General features: G+C 38.1%; 1 long non-coding RNA gene across 1 annotated transcript in view; it reads right to left on the reverse strand.

Annotated features, from left to right (window-relative positions):
• The window catches only part of LOC138684662 (uncharacterized), a 93,720-nt gene that overhangs the window by 59,375 nt on the left and 8,629 nt on the right, over positions 1 to 25,716 (reverse strand). The window contains exon 3 of the long non-coding RNA XR_011323891.1: positions 10,941 to 10,988. This is a non-coding gene — a long non-coding RNA (uncharacterized lncRNA). The remainder of the gene's footprint in view (positions 1 to 10,940; positions 10,989 to 25,716) is intronic.

The raw sequence follows: 25,716 nt of genomic DNA on the forward strand, positions 1-25,716 counted from the left end.
CACATTCTTTCTGCTCTATAAATTGTACATTTCTGCTGTAAATTCCTTGAAAGCACATTCAGAACTACTGCAAAAGTTATGAGCAAGCATGGAACCAATCTGTTGATGAACACTACTGTTTTACTAATTCAAAAATTAGTAATGAAAGAATTGATATTGAAGAAAACAAAATGCTGTTTCGACTATAAGGAAAATGTTTATACCCTTCCACTTTTAAACGCTTATAGTATTAACCCCAGTAAGTTCAGGAGTTAAGGAACGCGATAATTATCAGGTTTTGATGTTCAAAATTATATTCTTGTGAACAAGCTATTTTCTTGTGGAGTTCAGCTGAAGTCCTCTCCATTTTCAGCAATAAAATCTGTCTGATAGATTTTAAAGCAGGAAGGCACCATTGTGATTCTCCAGACTGACCTTTTGTGAAGATCAGATTGGAAAACTAAATTAAGACTGCCATAACTATTAACATGAAAAGAATTATTTAACCTAGTGTTTTGCATTGTAATGGCCATGACCTATATATTATTCAGGTGTATCAGTGAAATATTGAGGTCTGTTGGCAACATACTCTTGTATTCTTCATTTCATGCAACCCTTCCTTGTACTGTACCATGTAAGCAGCAGAGACATGCATAAAGATTCTGCAGATTATTTCATCATGAAACAGTCCTGGCTATGGTAAAGTCACATAGGCATAAGATAGTAATAGACTATACATTTCAACAGCAATGAATGGTGACAGGTTTTACACGAAACAAACCCTGTGAAGAAATCTCCCTCTGAAAAGGGAAACAAAGTGGAGAAGAATTTCTCCTTTATGTATTTTTTTAATCACAGTTGCCAGATTATATTCATTAAACAAGACACGTATTTCAGGTAGCTGATGGATATGTTTCTATTTATATATGCATAAATCACTGTGTGACATTTAGCTTTAAAACATTTACAATAGTAAAAGGTGTTGTTTTAATTATATAAGTGATTTTTTTTTTTAATCTGTTGAGGTGATCTGATTTATCAGACACACAAAAAAAAAAGAAAAATCTGAAAGGAAACCTGGCAGGAGTTAGAGCTTATATTCAGCATAGGAGGAGCTAAGAAATGGTCAGAAAAAAAATGGCTAAATCACGACTTGTACATGAGAAAGCAGTTTCCAAGAAAACATTCCAGCAGTAACTCCCATATAAAAGATAAACAAAACAAAGGTGTTTAAACAGGGAAGGGAAAGTAAAATGTCTAGCACATGTAAATCATTTTACAGTACACACATGAATTACCAGCCCATCTTATTTTTTTGAAGGTAATAATCTTTCTGAAGAACTGCTGACTTCAGAAAACACTGGCAAAGTCAGCATATCTGAAAAGGCTGTGATAAAAATAGGTATGAAAATTGAAAAATTGATCTTAATTTCTCTGTCCCTCAAAGCATAGCATGTAGAAGATGTGTAATCATTTTAATTTCTACCCAGCAGATTACATAGAGGCATACTTTAAAATGTGCATACTCCAGCAAAATGAGATAGAATAATAAGCAAAAGTGTAGAAAACCACTAATAATGAATAATATCTGATTTCTCTGTATCCAAATGGGAAAACATGATGTTCCACCAGTGAATACAGAACAGCATATTAATCAGGAATAAGTCCAATTGAACTAAGTCTGAACACAGAATTTCTGTGAACACAGCCCAAGAGCGTTAGTGCTTCTTGATAAAACAAAGTAAATAATAAATATTTATTTTTATAAAAATTGCTCCACTCTTTTTAGCATTCAGTCTTGCTGTAGCAGTCTTTGTATTGTGGAGGGCTACCGATACGTCTCTGAATCCAGCACAACAACTTGGGGTCAGAACTTGCATGACCAGATGCTGATGGCTAGTTTTAATCAGCATATAAGGAGCGAGCTGTGCTGATTAGCGAATCCTAATGCCATTATCCAGTGAAGCTGCCAGGTGAAGTTCACTGTTGTGCAAGAGCTGTAACACTGTGTGAGGATGCGGTGAATATGTCTAAAGTGCATTGACAAACAGGTATCATTAATCATGAACAGCAGTCCCATTAAAAACATCAGCCTGCATTTCTTTTCTAACACATGAGAACTCATGAGCCCTTCTTGTATTCTTAATTATGCTGAGATTTATGAAAGAAAGCAATTATACTAGATTTCTCAAAACATGATTATTATTTTTTACACACTGCTTTTTCCCTTATGTTCTAATGAGAACAGAAAGGTTACAGCCCAGTTCAGCTGGAGCAAGAATGTCATTATTGTTTCTAGTAGGAACACCTTTGTCTTATAATAAGAAGATAGACATCAAATACATTCTATTTTATGAATTTTGTGGGTTATTCTGTGAGATCATGTGTGTGATCATGGAAAGCTTATTATTATTCTGTTCTCATTAACATTTTGTTTTGCACTAGAGAATCAAAGAACATTTATATAAATGTAGTTAGTTCTTTTTGTTGCTGTTTGGTTCCTACCTTATTGCTCTCAGTGACAAGACAAAATTTAATATTTCTATACAGTGAAGTATTCAGCAATGACCCAAAAGAAACATCAATCCTTTCTGACTCTGAAAAGCAAAAAACCTGCAAAGGCAAAAGATAATGCACCTTTCAGGCCTCCTTTGTCTTATCACTCATATATGAGGGGTATTTATTATTTGTCTTAAAGAAACTTATTTTTCTCTGAAGAAGTAAAGCTCCGTTGGTAAGTGATGTTTGCTGTGGAACTGTTTGCTTGTAAAGCTCTGGGACGTGGCAAAGAAATAAGTTTAAAAGCTTCAAGTCATTTTGATGCTTTTCTTTTTGTAAAAGCAGTTTTTAAGTAATGCAAAAGAAAGATCATAGTTATGCTGAAAATACTTGGAGGCCAGTGCTTTGAGGATCCTTTACTGTAATTTATCTCTCAGACTGTTGCTGTCACTAGCACTCTTTCTGAAGCATTTCCTAATTGGCTCCCTGAAAGTTCAGCTTCTTGCCCTTCAGAGAGCAGCAGCGTGGCTGCTGTCAAAGAAGGAGCCACTTAACTCAGGGTATGATCTTAATAAAAATTCTGTCTTTCCAGAAGCATTATTGCATGTACCTTTTTATTTCCTCCCTACTTTCTTTCCTACATTAAGAAAAAGGACATAAGAGCTTGGAGTCCACAGAAACTTTTCAAGCAATTCCTGTTTAAAACAAGCAGTTTGGCTCTGCTCTCGTGTACATTGGTGTGATGACTATGGAACAGTGATCCCTGAGGTGAGTTATTCCTCCCTGGGAATAGTTTCATAAACCAAGTGCAAGAAGAGAAGCAGGAAGGAGTTGTGAGCAACTTTGCTCCTCAGGCTATGGTTTCCAGCATAGCTTAAAGCACCCCCAGACCCAGTCAGGCTTCACCAGATGTTAGAATTTTGTAACCTCAGAAGGGACTGTTATGATTTCATATATGAGGAGAAAGAAAAAACACTTCTGTGCCTTCTGTTATACAACTGCCACAGAACAACTTCACTCAGTCTATCCCCGAGTATTCTGTTTTGATTTTAGATGATAGTATGAAGCAAACAGTTTCTCATTCGATGTAATTGCCCCCAAAGTATTTGCAAATGTTGATTATTTGTCCAAACAAGAAGCCTGAGAAAAATAATTTTTAAAAAACCTTTTCCACATGACATTCATAAAATTACTAGTTATGTGGCTAGTTGCAAAGCATTTACCTAATAGCCAAGGATGGAAGAAGATGGATTCTCCTTCAGAGATAGTTCCTTTATGTTCAAAACACCTAAATATTCCTTAATATACTGAAATACTACGCCAGAGTGTGACTCAGTGATTCCCTTGCCTAGAGATTGGAAGATTTGCCTTGCTTCCAATGACCGCTTAACTATTTAAAATACAAGGTAGAACATTATCATCAAAAGGGACTGAGATTAGCCCTGGGACTTCTATGCAGGGTGGCCAGCCTTTCAATCTTGAGCTGCATGTGATTCAGAGGCAGATCAAATAAATCTGCCACACAGCTAGCAGCAGAGCAACTCTGTTGTGGGAGCTGCCAGATGATCCAAAATCCCAGCAACAGGAGAAAGCCAGCCAGCAACAGCCACTGAGTCTTGATTCAATAGGTCACCTGGAGTTTGCAGCATGCACAGCGATAAAAAAATTGCTAATTTGCCTTAGCAAATTTTGGTGTGCTCTTCATAGGACTGAGAAGCCCATAGACTGGACAGCCCATAGCACATCATCTGAACATGCTCCTGTGAGATGGGTGATGTGAACTTAACTCATCGTCAGGCAGAGAAGAGAATTGTCTCTCTCTTATGCAGGTGAAGTGCCTAAGCATTGGTGTCTCTGTATTTCATGAGCTGAACTCTTAGTTATCTACGCTTCCTGTAAAAGTGCATGGAAGGGAATGTTTGAATCAAAAGGTTTGTTCTACTCAGAATGTTTTTTTTTTCTGGATGCTTCTTTTCAGCAGGAAATAGTCAGATTTTGTCTATTTGAACTGACTCCCACTCTTTTCTCCCACCTATCATTTGGCTGCTGGACAAACAGATTTTCTTTTGGCCTGTTCTCAAAAGAAATTACTGAAGTGGTATAGTCACAATCCTGAAAATCCTGCTGTCCTTGAGGCTGAACTCAGAGGTATTTTGAAGCCGTAACATTGGGTAGAGAATGAGAATCAATTCACTTTTTATGTTGCTGAAACAATATAAAAGGAAAGTAGCATTGCTCAGTTATCCAGTCTGTATCACTGAGATTAGAATGAGGAAAAATATATTCATTTATGGCATGTGTGAAATTAATATCTTTGCACAAGGTTTTCTCAAGAGTAACAGGCAAAAGTGCTTTGGACAGTGTAAAATAAACATAAAAATAGGCTGGGTTTTGTTTCATTTTTAAATAGTATACGTACATTCATACTTTTTACATTTTCTCTTCTACTAATGCAGAATAGCTGGATCCCCTATAAATTCCTTAAGCTATAGTACGAAATCTCTGTCAGATCAGCAACAGAGAATGAGTATCTTGTCCTACCAAATTTTCTTACACTAAATTAACTCCAGAAAGATCCTTTTTTAAAGAAGATTAAGAACTGTGAAAATGAGACATTTGTATTGCCTGTGTAATGGCTATACATATATTAGGCAAATCCTGACAGAGCAAAAATTATTCTCTGATTTCTTCCTCTCCTTTCATTATTTGTGGTCTTGTTTTGCACCTGTTCAGCACTTGTCCTTACAGATGCATTTAGCTATCGTTTAGGCACTTGCAGGAGCAAAATGAGAACAGATGCGTCATAAGTACAAAATATGTGCTAAAAGGACATGCCGTAATGGGAAATCAGAACTGAATGGGAGGAAAAACAAAACACGGCAGGATATAGAGGATGCAGACCTAAAATTAGCATAGGATAGCTACATTGAAAAGACAAAATTCAGCAGATAAAGGCTCCTGGTTTATTGTCTAAAATATGCCTATCTGCATTCCCAGGGAACAGCATCAATTTGTCTTGATTTCTGAAAAAATTGAGCTCTCAAGCAAAATCCCTGTAAAAGAAGGCAGCTCTATTTTTATCACTGTGACCTTTTTAGAAGGACTTTAGGCAAGAAGGAAACAAACTTATCTAAATTCCTACTACCCAAAGTCCAATTTTGCTTTCCTATCTGCAAAATGTTTTTTGCCAGTGTTTTATAGAAGTCCAGCACTGAGAGTCTTTGAAAATTCACATATCACAACAGGTTTGCTTACAAGTTTGGTCTTGTCTGGTCTTCAACTGGTCTTTAACTGGTGTTAAAATATTATGTAAGAATCTAGATCTGAAATTCAGTGACGTTCATTGGTGGCTTTGGTTACCTTTGTATCAAGATCTGAATTTAAAGAAATAACCTTGTGAGTGTGTAGGAAATTGCACAAAATCCATAGAAGTAATTTCTTACTAGCTCTATTAAATGTATTAACTGCCACAGTTAGGTCTTTTGCCTTATTGTACATTTCCCAGGATGAGAAAACCCTGATTTAATTAGAAGCTTTACTGGGACTGCTAATACCTGGCTTGAAATAAAGAGTCATATGTATTCAGGGCACATGTTCTAGAATGAGGGAGTGGGTGCTATGAATAAAGGATTTTTATACAGAGAGTGTTATGTAGGGTGGGTTTTGGCATTTGTGAAAGCACTGTAGGTTAGTTAGATAGCTGGCTGAAGCAATCAGTGAATTTTTAACTTCTGTCTTTAAGGGTGTGGTACCAGGAGACTGGAAAAGGCAAATACAGTGCTTATTCTTAAAAAGAAATTAAGACATAATGAATTGTAGACAAATCAGCTTAACTTCACCTTCTGGGAAAATTCTGAAACAATCAATCTACTCATAAGAAATTGGAAAATAATGGAGAAATGGCACAGTGGTCAAGATATAGCTGCGTACACCAAATCATGTCAAATCAGCCTATTATCTATGAAATATTAACAGCAGTGTAACATAGAGCAGGAACAGATTAAATCATATACATGTTGATGGTATTAAGGTTTTTGATACTGTGTCGAGTAATACTTTCCAAAATAATGGCTTTCATGTAGCTTCTCTAAGGAGTGTGCAAATATCCCTAAATAACTATACCTGAAGTATAAGGCTCAATGATATACTAGAATAGAAGGATGTATCCAGTGGGGCTTCATGGGGATCTGTCATGAGTATGAAGCTATTCATATTTTCAATCAAAATGACATAGTACTGAGCAAGTGTATTTAGTTTGCTTGTGGCACAAATGAAGGACTGCAAAAACTTTGGAGAGCAGGACAAGAATTTGAAAGAAACTTGCCAAAAATAGAGAAGAAGTTCTGGAAAAACAGAATGAAATTCACTAATATACACTTATATATGCTTATGTTTATATGTTTATGCTTAGGTAGGGAGAATTGTATGTACTACAGGATGCAGAAGACTAATTCAGGAACTGCTTTTCAGAAATGTGGTTATATTCTAAATTTCAGCACTTGGTAACAATATCAGGGATTTGCTGTGAAAAGCATAGGAGTGATAATTGCTAAATAAGCTAGAATTTAGTCCTGAATACCTGGGAAGTCATCTTTCCCCTTTACTCAGCTCTGGTAAGGCAGTAACTAGAATGACCAGAAGTTAGAAAATTGTACCTACAGGGAAAGAGTAAAAGAAATGGGGTGGAGAACGCAGAGGAATGCAGTGTATAAAATAGCCCAGTGGTTCAGCCGCATGTCACCCAAGGTAGCATGTCTGGGTGACTTTGGTTCTGTTTTACTAAAAAGATAGTTGTTAAACTGTGAAAGTACATAAGTTAAAATCATGCAATAGTGACTAGTAACTCAAGGACTGAAAGGGGAATCTAATGACATAAACCTGAGAAAAAGGTAGAGAATTAGGAAACAGCAACCCAGGCAGTTCCAAGAAACAATGGAGGTAAATACTTTCCCACCTGACCCATAATTGCCTAGCTGACACAGATTCATTAGGCATGGTGAGGATATTAATGCTTAGCTTGGTAACTGCATGTATCAACCAATGGACACTTTTTCTAGCCCATTACATGAGGTATATCGTGCTTGCAGAGTCCTCCTTTACATAGTAAGAGATGCTCAAGGAAAAGCAGGTGATTACGTGCAGGGTTACAGAAGGAACACAGTAACACCGAAGGATTGGTGCAAAGAAGGGGCAAATCTCTTCTCCAATAGTGGAGCAGCTGAAGTGGCTTTGGATTCTCTGTTGCTAAAGGTCTTGGCAGAAAACCTTAGACAGCCATCTATGAAGGATGTCACAGCTACAGCTGATTTTGTCTCAGATCAAAGAGGCGACATGAAGTTGATTTTCTGTGAGCCTTTGGAGTTTCAGGAATCTACATAAGCACACTGAAAGATGGACTGAGATTAGGCTTAATGTGATATTGGGAACACTGAGTCAGGAGCAATGTCAAGGACTGTGCAGTTTCCCAAGGGCAAGGCATGTCTGAGTCTTGTGATAGCTCAGTGTTTAGCTCATCACAAGAGAAGGAGGTGGAGAATAAGGTCATTAATTTTAACTGGATTATAATGCTCTACTCTATGCCTTCCTTGACTACTATGGTTTATTTTGGAGAGAAGCAGAACAAACACAGTAGAAGTATGAGAAACAGTCACGCTGAGGAAACATGAAATTTCAAGGGGGATAATTTACTCAGGCTCTCCAGTTACTTGGTGTGGACTGTACAAAAGCCTGGCTGCTGGTGATTAGATGTCTTCCTGTGCTCAAACCAGTTTGGCTAGCACTAGCTTACGTATTGTGGAATAATTACTGGAGGTGACTTATTGATATGTCCCCCTCTTAAGGGAAGGTAAACCTCCAGGGTGGAATGCGGTGGATATACAAGAAATCTGTCCCATAGTAATTCCCTAAGCAACATAACCTGCAGCCATAGATGTTAGCAACACCAGGCGTGCTTGGTGTGCTGACTCTGAGAAGCAACACGGAGGCTGGAGTGCAGTGGAGACACTGCGGGCAGGCTCTGTGATATCACTGGAGGGATGGGGAACTGGAACTACTGGACCAAGAACAGAAGGTCCCTGCATTGAATCCAGGGACCTGGATTCACCTGTAGCAAGGAGGTGAAATAATGGGGGTTCTGTCAACGCTATTGCCTTACTTTTGATTTATATCATAAGTGCCCACTTCTGGAGTAGTAATGTGCAAAACCATGTCCTCTGGGTGAACTTTGCTCATTATAAACTCATTATAATACCAAAACACACCTCCATCCCAAAGGCTACCTGCCTCCAAGGTGCAACCACCACTGAGCATGCACTCTGAATTTTTTCTAGCATATACCTTTAAAAGTAAAGCAAGGAGATTTTATACCAATCATAATAAAGATATGTATGAGTAGAGTCACTCAAGCTCCACGTAAAAATAAGAAAATAGTAGAAAAGTGCCTAAGAGAGGAGGACTGTTAGGGAAGATACCATCATAGACAAGTCAGGAGGACATTGCTGACTTCTGGGATCAGTCGATGGGCTGAACCTCTCTTCCCCCCTTAGGGAAGCCTATGGTTAAGATTCAAACCCTCGGTTATACCGAGTGCTTCCCCCGGAAACTTAGAAATCTCTGTAGAGTTTTTCCATGATTTAATGCATTTGTAGTCAGCTGTATTATTCATATTCTTGGTACTTGAACATGCTTTGCAGACAGTGTATTTATCACCGGCAATCCTAAAGAACCTGCACTCCTGTTGCTTTAATAAACTGTACTATTCATTAATCTAGCCATGATAGTTCTCATTGAATGCGACCAAACTTCTTAAGTCTGGCCATGTTAGTTCGTTGAACACGACTAAATTGAAAGTACGTTGCACTACTTGTGCATCCGTAATCATGATAGTTCAATATATTGAACGTGACCGGATTTATAGTGTCAAACTGGGCATCACTCAAAATCTAAACCTAGCTGGCCCCCAGCCCCTCTGATATCTGAGGACAAGCTGGAATGCAAGGGGATTTATTTTCTGCCGAATTTCTTTAGCCTTTAATGCAACAGGTATACAGTGCAGTAGCATGCAGTAACCAGATACTAGATTGTATCAACATCATTTGGTGAATTACATTACAATCTGTGGAAGCTGAACAGGCTTATTATTTTGAAAATTGTGTCAGCAATAATAAAACAACCCCCTATCAAAAGCTCCCACCAGGGGAAAATAACTGGCAAACACCTCAAGATAGTGTGTATGAATTAAGATGCTGTTGGTTCAGTAGAACCGTGCCAGCTAAAGATCTGTTTAAAAAATTAAATTCCTGACATAAATTACAAGTATTGCCTAATCTTATTTTTAAAAAAATGGTAATTAGGTTTCACTCCTACAAGCAGTAGGATAATTGTGTCCTAAAGGTCTGGAAAAAGGTTAAACAATTAGACTATATTTGCAAATGAATATATCCTGATTGGCACTTGAAAGGATAAAAGGTTTATTTGAAGTCATGTCCTTGGCTATCAGGCTTAGTGCTAACTTAAAAACATCTCTTCAGATACCTCTGGCCCTTGGATGGAATTTGAGCAAAGGTTTCCATCTAATCATAGCAAGGAGTGCACTGAGCAATCCAGCTGACTTCTTGTTTCAGTGACTGAATATTAGGATTTATTATTAGTTGGTAAACTATTGATTATGGGGTCAATATATCTTGAAATTCAGCTCAATAAAACACAACATTTATTTATCACAGCAATTTTAGAGACAAGTAAACTGAAACAAAGGTTGATTTATGAACCCACCAAAGGTCACACAAGTGAGTTAGCAGCAAAACAAAGAATAGGTCTTCTGAATGCCAGCTTCCAGTCCAACACCTGCACTACTGGGTTTAAAATGAGTAGTACAGAGAAACAAAGCAGACTGACAGGGCAGGAAATTGACAGTAAATGATACAAGAAATATCATTATAGAAGTAATTTTGTTTCTTGTGTGTGGCAAAGTCCAGGTTAAATGCAATTCAGAATGATTTCTGGCTCAACTATGCAGAAGTGTGGCCCAAGCCAGTAGTCTATGCCATTACACACATTGGGCTACAAAGTGATGAGGCTGGTGGAAAAAAACAATGGAATTCAATCATATCATAACTGCTGATCTTTTCAAAAATTCTTCAGCTATATATGGAGATTTATCTCCAATACGGCATAGACATTAAATTTAATGGCATTCTTTGCTCGTTGCATTAGCTTGATTTAAAATGGCAGCTAAAATATTTCTTCTAGGAGGTAATTTGAGTTAATCTGTTGAATTATGCTTTCAGTAGTTGTAAAATACAGAACAGTAAGCAAGATATGGTAGTGGATAAACGAAAACAGTAGTATAAAAATTTGTAACTATTCTGCATTACTGAAACAGAAGTACAGGACATAGATTGCAGGATATTTCCTTTTCATTGATTTTGATACCTCAGAATTTCTAGAACCGGAGAACATACCTTGGAGCACAAGCAAAACCACACTGAAGGCTAGGCTTAGATCTTGTTCTGCAAGAAGTAAAGGAAGAAGAATTAGAATTGCTTGAAAATATGAAGAAGAGTTTAATTATTCACAGATAATTATTTAATTTCTGTGTTTCATAACCAGCAAATCTAGAACATATTTTAAGTTTTAATTATCTCCCTATATAGGAGTTAAAACATAAAAACCAACCGACCTTCCTTGTTAAGTGGAAACATTTTTGTGGTAAATAGTAATAGTACGGATGCAAAAATCTTAAACAGGATTAGAGGAATTCTTTCATACCTTGGAGAAATTAATTGCCCACACTGACGGTGTTGATTCATCATGCACTCCTAAAAAGAGTACAGTAAGATTTTTTTCAATATGCAGCTGTTCATAGAGCTTTTCCCCAAAAGTCAGTCATCTCAATTGCATGCTCTTCCTATACATTAGGATGATAATCATAGAGTCATAGACTGGTTTGGGTTGGAAGGGACCTTAAAGATCATCTAGTTCCACACCCCTTCCATGGGCAGGGACACCTTCCACTAGACCACGTTGCTCAAAGCCCCATCCAACCTGGCCTTGAACACTTCCAGGGATGGGGCATCCACAACCTCTCTGGGCAACCTGTTCCAGCGCCTCACCACCCTTATAGTGAAGAATTAATTCCTTGCATCTAACATAAATCTATGCCATATCCATACTAAGTTGAAATAATAAGTGCTTAAATACAGAGTAGTTAACACAACTTCTCTGCAACACCATATCCTCTGCACACAGCCACGTCATCTCCATTTTATTGAACAAGTGATGTCTGAAAAATCTGTTGTTTGAGAAAATTCAGTAAGATTCTTTAAATGGAGTCTACTATTCCAAAAGGAGTAGGGAAAGGACATAAAATTAGCTCCATAAGTAAACCAAACAACATAGGAAAAAATCTTTAGAAAGTTGTTGACCTAGTTACCATGGCTGTTGTTAGGTTTCACCACTAAATAGGGAGACAGAAAGATATTTGGAGTACGTATCACGCAGTGTGAATAGTGAAAGTAAATAGGTAGATTTAGACGTATTCTTACCCTCTGTGATGCCTGCCTTCCTAGTTCATAGAAGTATAAACCTCCTTCTACAAAAATGTTCTTGGAGGGTTATGTATTCTTTTCAGCCAGAGCCTGATGAATGTATATGCTGCTCTGTGTTTGGTGAGATTCTGAATTAATTCTCATGGACCCATCAGCCAGGCTGCAGGACTTCCACACTGCTTTTGCAGGGGCAGTGCTCACTGGCAAGGCCACGTCTCCACTCCCGACATCAAATGTATGCATACACCAAATATTTAGACCTAGTTTACCTAGGAACCTTTTTAATAAAGGTAGATGAGGGCAGAGCCTTTTCAGCTAAGTAGCACGTTTGAGCACAGTATCCATTCTGTCAACACATGAATGCAACTGGAAAAAATCCTAAAAATGTCCAGGAGCTGGCTGGGATAAAGTAAAAACCTCTGTTTTTTCAGCCTGGTAGTGCTGCTTAATAGGCCTAACTGAGAGTAGCTACTTCCATGGATAAGCATTTGATGGGAGAGGTGCAATCCTTGGTTCTGGCAGCAGCAGTTATTCTTGCCTGTAGTGTGAGAGACTGAAAGAGTTAATGCCTCAAACATTGTGGTGGGGCAAGTGACTCTGCATAACAAAGAACTCTGCCTAGCAAGGAAGCCCAGGTGAAGAGCAGCTGGTCAGCACCCATCAGCACCGGGAGGGGAGGGCTGGGGAGGTCAGGTTGTGCTGGAGGGTGCACAGCTCCCTGCTCTGATGTGCTGAGCAGGGCAGCTCACCCTGCAGGGAATGGGAAGCTACTCCCCAAATGACCCCCAAGCCCAAAGGCTCACAAACCGCTCATGACACCTAATTAGCCTAACGAGTTCCGAGTGCCCGCCCGAAGGAGGGGCAAGGATGATAAAAGGACACGAACTGAAGCCCCATATTGCGTGCAAGCCCACTGGGAGCGGACCCCTCGGCTGATGGGACTGATGCTGGACCCAGGACCGGTGACATCTTTCTCTTTTTTTTCTGTCATCCCTCTCTGAGAAGGAGTCTGGAAAGCAAGGGGGTCTGCTCTGAATCTCCTGACCCAACGGGAGGGCTCGCCTTATTGTCTGCCCTAAACCGATCCCCAGGTAAGTGAAGCCTGTAGTGTATGTTTGGTGATGTAGGGTTAGCCCATGTTACACAGTTTACTGATGTAGTTTCATGCCAGTTTTTGTGGTGAGCATGCCAATTCTTGTTGTGAGCAAATAACAATTTGAGTTTTGTGAGTTCAAGGACCCCTGCTGTCGTTTCACCTTAATTCTGACCTGGGAATCTGCAAGCCTGAGTCATTGTCCTGAGAAATTGGGATGTAAGCATGTAGGTAATTAGTCCATGTGAGGAGGGTGTGATAACCTGCTGATAAAAATCAGTGGCCTCAGAGCTTGTTCTGGAGGCCTTGACCACAGTTCTCTATACCTGAATTTAATCACATATGGTGTGGTCATCTGCACACTGTAATCTTCCTGCAGTGCTGCTGCAGATATCTGAGGGAGTTTTCTATTCAGGCCAAAGAAAAGCTGTGCTCAAATTGTAGGAAGCTCCTCATGACTTGTAGGAATTGATAGTCCTTTAGTGAAAAGATGGGTTAACAAGTGTTAAGCAAAAAGAATTTCAGGTGTAACTGGTTTCAACTGGAATGTCTGCCTACTTGACTCAGGAATGTTACTGGGAAAGCTGATGCTCTGCCTTGTGAGTACATGCTTCAGGGGTGTCATGGAATGAAAAACAGGACAGCAGCTGTGTTACTGCATTGCTTTTGCTATGGTGGTTACAGTTTATTTTCAGCATAAATTGATCAGGACTTTGTTCTTTATCATTAACTGTCTCTCTGTACTGCTTTCCTCTGGAAAAAGGATGATTTAATAGATACAAGTATCACAGTGAGAAGTGGGATACTAAGAGGAGCCAAAACCAGTTATGCTAGTTTTGTTTTCCTCCTTTAGTCTCTGAGCAATAGGTAAAAGCTTTCCTAGGCACCAAATAACTTGACTGCCTAAGGTCTGGGTCTGGATTTGACTTAAACCCTTGTATGTCATTGACCTTTAGTAAAGCTGAGATTCCTAAGAGCTAGTTTTGTAGCACTTCAATGTCTAGATTGGTTAGCAGACTTTGAATGTGTCACCCAGGATCCTTTCTGTTGGATGGTCCCTTCAAATCTTGAGAATGGTCAAGCACGAAGAAATGTGTAAGACAAGTCTTGAAGAGATTGAAGAGATTCCTGGGCCCTACATCTCCTTTGCTGTGAGTTTTCTCCTACTTCCTTATAATTAAGTTTTTGTCTCCCTTAAAAAAAGAAAAAAGTCACAGTAGGTGAACTTTTTTGTTTCCAAGAAAGGGGGTGTAGGGTGAAGAAACCCTATAAAAACAGAGTCTGAAGTGAAAAGTTCACATTGATGAGCAAAAATCTAAATCCCTCAGATTATATCATTATAATCTGATTATATATAATCTCCAAAGAACTGTACCAGGCTTGAAATAATTCCTGTCTTCCCTTGACCTTGGCAGATTTCCAGAAAAAAGCTACACAATCTGGAGAGCTTTAACACAGGTCATGTAGGAATAATTCAGAGGCTCTATTTAAGGAACATATGCTGCATCCGCTTATTTCTAAGAGACGCAAGGATAAAAACTTACCACCCTGAATGGAAAGAAAGTGCAGAAAAGTATGACAGTGGGGAACAAATCAAAACTTCCAGGAAAAAATATATCGCATTAAAATCCAGCAGGTATCCATTTTTTTCTTTTTAGAGAAAACACTGCTTAAAGTAGCAGTGAGTAGTGGTTTATTATTTTCAAATACAACTACCGTTCTTTCTGTTTGGGAGACAAGATTTCTCCTTAACAGAAGAAAGATTCTGATTCTTTGTACGTGTATATAAAGAGCAATTGCTCACCAGGAAATAGCCATGCCAGGTTTACACCATCATATATGAGACTGCATCTGTTCTGTTTTCCTCCCTGTCCAGAACTACTAAGCAATGGTGAATACTGACTTTTTTTTATGAAGTAGTGTTAAAGAAGTGTAATTCTGGCCACTACTGCATTAGGACAAGGATAGTATGGGTAAAAGCAATCGGAGATTAGAATATCAATATCCATAAAAAACCTGGGTTTGTAAAGCCTCCTTGGATAGAGCTTGTGCAATGAGCTGCCTTCAGATGTGTTTGTGAATACATCCTGAAGTAAGGTTGTGACCTATATAGACAGAAATCTTAAGAAGGGTGGGGAAAATAAACTGGGATTTTCCACCTCAGTTTTCTTGCCTCTTGGTTGTATGATTACAATCTCACCATGTTTCCATGAAAAGTGGCAATGCCCACAGTAAGCTGTGCAGTCTCTAGACAGCTGGACAAGACTCTTTGTAGGGTTCAAACAGGTTAGAAAGCAAGAGAAATTTTGAAAATAAGTTTCAGAAGACACCAAATACAACAGCAACCTCTGCCTGAGAGCATTCTGTGATTCATGCAGTGCTCCAGCAGCAAGGCTTGGCAAGGCAGGCAACAGAGCCCAGTGCAGCAAGGAATGTAACACCTTTAGATGCCACTTAATGCAGCTGCCTTTATTTCGAGACACAAAGGCTTTACCTGAAGGCACTGTAAAAACCATTCAGCAGTATTGCTGCTGTCTGTCACCTAATCTGAATCATCAGAGTCATCAGTGACTCTGTGCTGTAACTAGTACTTAATGGGCTGGAAAAATCGAGGGAGGATTGCTAGGCTTGTTCTACCTTTTCTTCAAGTTCATGCAGAACACAAACCACACAGTTTTTCATCTTATTTCCTAGTTGCTACTCTGTGTTTCTGAAGGACAAAAGCAAGTCTTATGCATTATATTATTGGTGTAGCATGTCTTTTGCTGCATATCTTTCATGCCAAATAGTGGGTTTTTTTAAATTTGAGTCACATTAGTCATTATGCATGTATTTTGTTTTGCAAACATACATGGGAATGTCTACACATTTACGACTAATTTTCAAATCTGAGGTGTTTAAGCAGAGACATCGAAGACTGGCTTAGTTTGAAACACCACTATGGAGACACAGTTGTTAGCTAGACCACCTTTAAACAGTTACTTGAGATCTTTCTTCCATACTAGCCAAATAAATACATCCTTCAGTGCAATAAAATAAGTTCAGAATGTGCACAGAGTTTTGTTGCGTAGTGTACATATTTTGGCTCTAAAATGCTTTATATGCACCACAGGTAAATGTTGTGGTGAAGAAGGTTTTATTTTCTTATCCAAAAAGATTTTGTTCCTGACTGGCTTAAAACTGGGTTATGGTCTACCAGTGTGATGGATATCATGCTCTAGGGGTAGTGTCTGGAAACCATTTGTGTAAGTCTGTGCACTGCCGAAGGGTGACAGTTCAAAATTTCTTAGCAAAACTGCAAATTCATCTTCCCAAAGTATGCTCTTTAGCCTGAGTCACCTTGTCAAACAGGTGACAGAAGATGAAAATTCACTGGTGTTCAGTTCCTTGCCCAACAAAGTCATTGGCTCTGCTGTTTCAGAGTTCAGAGCAAAAAGGCTATTTTCTTTTTGCAAGCCTCTGCAATCCTCCTACATGCTCAATAGTCATAACACCTTGCTCTTTGACCATCAATGGGTTTCTGCCATATGTGCCTGTTGCCAGGGTCTAGGGAGACCACTGGATGTAGATCCATTATTACTGTAGATTAATGGGGAGGAGGAATTAAATGTAAATCCGAAAGCATTTAACCATGAGTGGAAAAACTGTGCAAAAGCTTAAAACTGTAGACTCAGAAGATGTGGACACATATTTAGCTAACGGTCACAAGAGCATCCCAGATGCCTTTAGAAGACCTTGAACAGAATAAACAAGAAGACAAAAAAAGAAAGGTGCCAATTAGAAGAACACAGGTGCGTATTCCACGATAAAGGGAACTTGGCACAAAGAACCTCAATTTGGCAGTTTATCTTGACCAATTAGACTGAGACAAGTTTCGCATGTTTTAGTTGGTATAACCAATTATGTCCAATGTTTATGTGTGTACAGAGTTGGTATAACCAATTTTGTCTCATGTTTATGCGCGTGTACAGAGTTGATATAACCAATCATATTTTATGCTTGTGCGTGTGTACAGTGACTTTGCAGAATATGTGATTATAAATATGTGTGTGTTTTAGCAATAAACGTCATCTGCTTTCAACTTTACAGGTGTCCATTTATTTCTGCCTCCTGCAAGAAGAAACCTAATTAGAGGGGTGGACCTATAGCTAACCTGTTTTACTAATCTTTCAGATCAACTTTTCTGTTGGTGAATGACACATTCCTTTTAATATAATTCCTTAAGCAACTTTGTGAAAGAGAATGGCTGATTTTTCACACAGTCAGAACCTGTGTATTCTATAACCTCAAGTTCAAACTGAAAAGGAATTGGGGAAGTATTTACTAAGTCTGGTCAGAAAACATTTTACTTCAGTTTTGGCTATGTTTTCTTAACTTAGGTGTTCTTTTTTACTGGGGGGGGGACGGGACCTGAAAGCTGATTTCAGTGGCAAAACACTTTACTTTCCTCTCAGATATGACATTTTTTTTGTAGAGGTCACAGAAAATGTGTGAGTATTTTAAGGGAAATGGTGTACAGAACTGTACAGGAAAAGGGTGATCCAATATCTTTCAGATATTCTTGAGACAAAAAAGCACAATAACTTAAGATGCTCTTTTTGCATGGTGTCAGTCTAAGCATGAGGTGCTCCTTTTTCAAAATGTTAAAGATTTCCTCAAACAAAATTGTGAACCAAAACCTGCTTGTTTATTGAAGGGCAAACACATCACTTGTCTAACTCCATTATGAATGATAAAGGGATATGTGGGATAGATTCATCCACAAATTTCAGAAGGGCAACTCCATTCATCGGGTTGAGAATTCAGCCTTGTATGAAGCCAGAATATAAAATGATGGTACTAGGAAAAGTAAGCAGCAATGGGATATTTCATCTTTTCCTTTCCAAGAGATTTTTTTCTCTCTAATAAATCCCAAGTTCATTTAAAATGCATAGCACTGAGTTACAAACTTACATGGGAAAGTTAAAGTATGACAATGTGGATTTGCCAGATAATCAAAAGCAGCTCTTTATGGTTTAAACAAAATCAATGAAAAATACTTTAATAAGCAGTCAGCAGTTTTAGTTTCAGTAACTTGCCAGATGTTACTGCGTACATATATAGTAGCTGCAACATGCAGCCTGAATCATTCAGACACTTAAATGAGCATTTGCCACAGGCACTATGGAGAATCCATGTATTACAGACTACATTGTTATGGTGGTCTTTGCATGCCATGATAAAACAGAATCAGAAAGCTCCCCTTCTCATTGTCTTATAGATAAGCTATCTCCTTTTCCTTGGCTGAGATGCATGAAAATGTGCCCTCCCTTTCTGTTTCTACATCTAGAAAATGCATGTGTGAGAGTAATCACACATAAAATCAAAATTTATTGCTGTGTAAAGGCCATTTACAAACCTAAAAACCCTGGTTTGCTGCTATAAGCAGAGTGTGGAAGAGACTTGAAGGGCTAATCTCCTAATTCTGTGGGAAAATGGTGAAGTGTGAAACTCATTGTGGGAAATCTCTTCCTTCAGAGTAAAACTGTGGACCTCAGGAGTATGACCATGCAATAATAAACTAAAAGCCTATTCAGTTTTCTACCTTCTTATCAGCTCTTCTAACGTTTCTGCCAGAGATAGTTACACTGTAATGAACCTGTGACAAAGAAGCAGTCTGCTTCCATCTTCTTTACAGCACTTGCTTCTGACCCATTTGTAGCACAGGGCATCAGGAGGCAGCTAACAAAGTCAGTGCAAGTTTAACAGCTGCACTATTGTCACAGGATTATCAATAGTCACAAGAAATGTCCCTTGATCTCCTCAGAGCTGACCTGGGATGAGGAATTGTTTAAGAGGTTAGGACTTTTTTGTTTATTTGGGGGAGGGGTTTTAGTAGCCTGAATTGTTTTTTAATCCATTACAAGTGTTACTGAAGTCTCCTGTCACTCAAAGGGATTAGAAAGTAAATATTTATCTCTGTTGTTTCAGTTTGTTTACTTTGCATTTGACTGAACTTTGGATATTGCCAATTTCATAGAAAATGACTACCCACTGGTGGGAACAGGGAGCAGAGATAATAGTGATTCCAGCTGTCACAGTTCTCCTGGGAAGCTCTGGGATGATGAAGCTGCTTTTTGCCCCTTTTTATGAGCTGGGCCCAGCACATTGAAGAGCCATTGGGATTCCCGTCACTGGCTTTTGTGGTTGCACGGGCAGCCTTCCTCCAGCCTCACCACTGGGGACATGTGCCCTAACCTCATATGAGAGCAACACCAGGTAACAAAGACAGTAGGAGAAGGGGCGGGGGGGAACCCCTACAGACTCTCCTAGGAAAAAAGCTAGCATCAGCACTGCCTCTTTGGCTTCTCTTCTTTGAGGAGATTAATGACTACTGTATTCCAACACAGCAAAGTATTTTTCACACAGGCTTAACTCTGGGTGCTGGAAATTCAGTGGAAATCAGACTACTCATGTAAGGGCACACTTGTAGAATATAGCTTAGAGATATCTTTGTGTCAAACCAAAGGTAAGCTTTTTGATCAGCCAAATCCTATTTGAAATTCTCAAAGCCTTGTAGGTGGTCACAAAAGGAACTGCTCACATATAATTTAGCGTGGCACTAGCCACATAAAAGTGGTGATGTCTTGGAAGCAAACAGGAAATGGGTTTTTCTAAAAGAATTAAAGTAGTAATAAATAAATAAAACATCTTCAGATACTGCAAGGTCAAAGAGGGAGAATGAGTCACTTCCCATTTGCAGGAATTACTGCAAGGAAAGAGACTCATTCTATCTTCACTTTTTTTTTTTAGAGTCTTCATGTGAAGAATGCAAACCTGCCTACTTGCAAAAGTAAAGTTAGGTGTGGCTGGAAGTCTTGGAAGGGTCTTGGCTGAAAACACAAAAATCTTAGCAAGTTCTGCAAAGTTCAGCTGGAATCTCCTGGAGCCATACTGAATGCTTTGTATTCCAGCCACCTGGCCCAAGCCCACCTAACATTCAAACTGAGCTGTATTAATCAAGAAGGAACTAAATTATTTGATCTGAAACCCAGAATACTGAGCACGAAATGAAAAAACAGGCAGTTATAGACATACAGCTGATGTATTTCTCTGCAGACATGCAGTGCCTGACTTTGGTGGAGCTATTAGTGAGCAAGAGCAGCAGGTTTTAGATACATTGCCACATCTTGTGTAGTAAATTGAGGCAGCTCTGTTGAAGTCAGTCACTGCATAACTGTAAGGTGAGACAAGACTTTCCTGCCACCTGCCTGATTAAGACAGCCACCCTGTGAGTACTGAAGTCCTAATCTAACACTACCCTCAGCAGAGATGCTGGTAAATGCAACAGACATGGTGTTTTCTGAAAAGGAATATGCAACTGCTAATTACTATCTTGCTGACCCTATTAAGGTGCTATAGCTGTGCAGAAACGTGAGCAAGGCCTTCACACAGATGCCAAAGAAGTTTGTTTGATGCACATACAGCATTGCTAATATAGAGATTTATTCTGTTGCCAATTAATTGGGGTTCCATTTTATTTTAAAGGGAAAATAAACACGCATTTTTGTAAAATTATGTTTGGGTTGTTGCTGGAATTTTTTTTTTCTTTAGTTACAACAAAAAAAGTTGAGGGGAATAGAATAATAAGGGGTGATGTAAGTTTGAGTAAAGTGCTTGAGATAACAAATAAGAATTGTGAATTTATCTATTTATTATCTATTAACTGATGTGGTTTTGACAGGTTTAGGAAGTGAACAAGATATAAAATATGAAAAGATATTGAAAGAAGAAATTCTTTGGACCATTTGCCAGTATATTTTCCAGTATGTGAATTCATTATATTTCTCTCTGATTATGTTTAGGTAAAAAGGCAAACTATTTTGATTTTTAGCAATAAAAAATCTAACTCTCCCTCTTTCTCAGTTTCTACTTAACTAAATCTTTGACTTTATATAATAATGGTAATGTGGCTGGTCAAAATTAAGCTAGAAGATACAACTAATTTAGCCCAATTGAATAGTAAGGTAAATGTGGTAATCATGAAACTTTATTGATGCAACTTTATTAAAACTATAATGCATCTCAGTGCACAACAAAGCATGAACAAGGAGATGAAATCTTGTGCCAGTCCTGCATATTCATTTAATTAAAGGCTGAAAAAAAATCTTTTTTCCCTTTCACACAAATATTGTAAAAATAGTATATTTCTTTAAACAAAGTGTTATTAAAATTAACCAAGAAGCCAGCAGTATTCCTTCTTACAGTATTCTCTTTAACACAATTGCTTCCCTCCTTTATGGATGTATTGTTTTTAAAACATGAATAAAAAGATAAGGCTTCTGAACAAAAAAAAAATATTCAGAATCACCTTTCACCCTTCTACTGAGCGGAGGAAGAAATAAGAAACTGTATGTTACGTCCGAGATGTGCTGTATACACAGCTCGTTCTGAGAGCTGTGCTCCATGATAGCATCCTGTGTGTGGACAGCACCAAGAGAGCAGTCTTACGTAAAGCCAGTGGCAAGGTACTCTACATGACATCTGCTGGGACTAAGCCATAACAAGCAAACATGCTGGTATATGGTTTGGCATCTGATTAAACCAAGAGTTTAGAAACCACCTGAAAATCCTGCCGAACTTGTGGCCTTTGTCACATGAAAACTCCCCAACAGTAGTGTCAGCACCCCTCCAACTGCTTCCCAGACTGATACCCATATCTGCTTCTACAACATCACTGAACCATAACAAATGACAGATCTTTGTAAATAAATAATGATAATACTCCAAAGGCTTGCCTAAAGCCAGCTGCCACTCTGAAACTAATATAGCTCTGCAAGGACTGTGAGACCTAGAAAACATGCTGAGATGCAGAGAGCTCATCCTAGCAAAGGGAAGGTTAAGCGGTGATTTGATCAGAGTTTATAGATATATGCAAGGAGAGAAGACCTCTCATGCCAGACAGCACTTTGATTTAGCAGATAAGCTGGAAGCTAGATAAAATGAAAATGAGACAAACTTAAAATGAAAACATGTGCACATTTTTCACACTAGTCTAGTATTGGAATAGATTTTGAGGTATGTGACACTTTATCCAGCTCTTGAATTCTTTAAATCTAAGTAGCCTGTCTTCCTATGAGACATGATGTCATTCAAGCGCATTGCCATTTGGCAGGATGCAGGACTCACTCAAAGGAATTTTATGCTATGTCTGTACGAGCTTCAAACCAAGTGATCATAAATGTTTCTCTCCAGTGCTAACATCTTTAAATGGAATTGCTGCCCTGATGAAGTCAACGGCAATTTTCACCCTGCTTTCTGTGGGAGCAGGATTTTATTTCACAAACACATAACTGTTTGCAATTTGTGCTCTTGGCTCCAATGGCTTAATATCACCTAACCATATTTGGTGATTGCTTATCTACTAAATTATAAAGTGTTGCTGGTGATGCCTCTTAACCACTACAGAAGCTGACTGCCTGTATGCATTGCCTATTACAACTCATTCCTTTTACATGATGTTCACCCACTTCCTCTCCTCCTACTAAGATATATGTCAAGACATTGGTGAAGATAAGAGTAGTTCATTGGACCTTGTGTAAGTAGCTTGTGATGGAATAAATTTTACCTCAGAACTTTTGAAATTGTGTTACTATTAAAAATGAAGCATGCCAATTACGTCTACTGACTTTCTGGTAGCTTCACTTGAGATCCAGCTAAATCTCTGAGATTAAAACTTCCCACTAGTTGGTTTGCTCTTGACTTTTATCTCAAAGTTCACGTCATTTGCTGTTCTGTGAAGTTTTGAAGTGGCTTTTATAGAACAAAATAGCCCTTCAAGGCAAAAGCAAATGTTTGAAATAACAGACAAAAATATGCATTTCTGTAGGTGCTAGCTAGGAATAATACGAAGGAACATCATTAGAAAATGTAGGATGCTTGTGAATGGAATCCTTTCTACCAGTAAGACTATTATTACTGGCAATTAGATTAACGAAGCTATTGACTGATTACATAAAAGGTCTGCTTCCCACCCCTCGATTACCAGGTACATGATGGATGAGGCAGGCATGCACAAAGCACAATACATCATTAATCTTTGGGTCTAATGGTGTTATTAGTACTGTGTCAGTACATCAAACTCACACATCCATCTGCCTATCAGAACAGATTACACACTCTACAGCACTCAAGAGACAGAAAACTGATACCAACTGATAGGCCATCAGGACATCTTTAAAGTCTGGCATAATTCTCTTACTGCTACTTATGTTAGCCTGTAGATTTATTTCTTCAGGAATTTGAGAGGAGTAGAGGAAAAAAATGAAAAATTCCATAAAAACATTAATTCCATTCCACCTAGGAAAGGAAAAATCCTTAGTCATAATTTTTATTATTCTGAGGAAAAATAATTCTCAGAGGAAGTTTTTGCAGAGTTGTGATGAGATCCATCACAGATATGCAATATAAGCAATATGAATGCAATGCCTTGAAATATGGAAGCAATGATTACAGGATAAGCAAACAAAACGAAGAAGCTTGTATATTTCCTTACTCCTGTGTTTTACCATGTGTAAGTCATAGAGGTGATTATTACACTTAAGAGGAAACCTTAACATATATTTTAATTTGATATTTTACGACTGTTCCTGTTTGACGTGCCATGTAAAAGGAAGTCTTATCTGCTTTAGGCTTCAAAACACTATCAACATCTTATACTGGAAATGTACATGATCAACGCAGTTTTTGCATGTACTTTAGGAGAGATGGGGTATGAATTTAAGGTGCAAGACAACACAGCAACGCTTGAGCTAGAGTCTGTTATAACAGTGTTAATAGTGCTCCCTTGGCAGAGTGCCGTAACTTGTAATCATTTTGCTTCCATTTGAGCAAGCTGGCTTAAGCTGGGCCTTTGAGTGCTAAATCATGTTTCTATATATGGCACTGCAATGTGCCACGTGCTTTAAATGGAACTGCTAGATGTTAGAAGGGTAAGAGGATAAAGGATGCTAGGTTAGACACAAGACAGTCACAGTGTCGAGTCTGCTGAATATAAGGTAAAAAAGCTGACAAAAGTAAGTGGAAAGCAAAGTTTATAAGCAATGAACTGCTATTATTCTCCTTATTTTGACATAAAATCTGAGTATGGGATTTTTTTCATTGAAACTTGATTTTTGTTATTCTTGAAAATGAAACTGATTGTTGATTAACATTCTTATTTTATTTTGTTAATGAAAAAAAAAATTTTATCTTCTCTGTAGATCCCCATGCTGTGCCAGAGACTACAGGTAGGTAATCTCTGTGCATACTTTTTTGGGTGACATTTTATTTTGGAGGACAAAGTTGTGCCACCTTAGCTTCCTAGGTAGTCTAATGCTGAAATTAACTGCATACATAGATTTTATGTCTTATTGGTGCGTTTTAATAACAAACAATCATTTCAAGTGTTTTTCTTTTCTTTTAATAATTACAACCAAAGAACATTCTCTTACGTGTAGTATTTTGGTCTCCTGGATCAGATATCCAGCATAAAATTGTTGAAGATGAGTGACTTTTAGCTTACATATGTGCATCCTAAGTTCTGCGATTAGTCTAGTTGAGATTTGATTAATATTAAAAGATTATGACCCTATTTGCCCTTGGTTTTTTTACTTCTTTTTTTTTTTTTTGCTTGTATTTACAAAGTCAATTCCTATACCATGTACATTCTGTTTTAGTTGTATTTATACACATTTTTCACTTTGTGAGGGTTACTGAACACAAGTGAAGGATGCAGATTCAGGCTTAAATACTGACATTCTTCCTGTGTGCAATTTTGAAAGGTGCTTGTTCCACTACACTTGGATTTCAGAACTGCTTCTCTAGTTATTCAGTGCAGTGAAAGCTGTGCATTAGAGATCTTGGGGAAGAAAAAGGAATGAAAAAAATATAAAATTTACACATTTCCTTCACAGTTCATATTACTGTGTTCGTATTTCTGGCCTAACAGAGAACTCAAGTCAGATGTGATTTTCCTTCCTGCACCAATCTCATTGCACCTAGTAGTTTTCTCTTTTTGTTTTGTTTTTGTTTTTTTTTCTGCTCAAAAATTGTTGGTGAAATCTATTGTGTATTGAAAACTGCAAGTATGGATTGATCAAAATTATGTGTGAATATTCCAAATTTGAGAAAATATAAAATAAAATGCAAAACCCCCACAACATTTTGACATTTTGAAAGTGAACTTTAAAAACTATTTTTAGTTTTGAAAATGCAACTGCTTTTTAAAAAGTAAAAGAAATATTGGAAATTAAATTGAATATCAGTCGAAAAAATACCTAATTTTTTCAATTCTACCAAGAGTATCATAAACATGATCCCTTCAGGTTGAAGTGAGCCAAAGGGGAAAAAATGTCATTATTGTACATCTCTAATATAGTACAGCATATCGTAGCACAGAACAATAAGCTCTGTCTACTCAGATAACCTTAGCTTGCTTTCTTCTTTTGCACTGGACTCACTACAGTAGGGTTTCCGATCTTTATCTGGAATTCATTTGTCCAGACTCTAAGTCTATTCAGTAATAGGATCGGTGAATCATAAATGTTTCCTATTATAAGTAATTTTTTCTATCTTTTC

The sequence above is a fragment of the Haliaeetus albicilla genome, chromosome 3, assembly GCF_947461875.1.
Source record: "Haliaeetus albicilla chromosome 3, bHalAlb1.1, whole genome shotgun sequence".
In the NCBI taxonomy this organism is placed as follows: Eukaryota; Metazoa; Chordata; class Aves; order Accipitriformes; family Accipitridae; genus Haliaeetus; species Haliaeetus albicilla.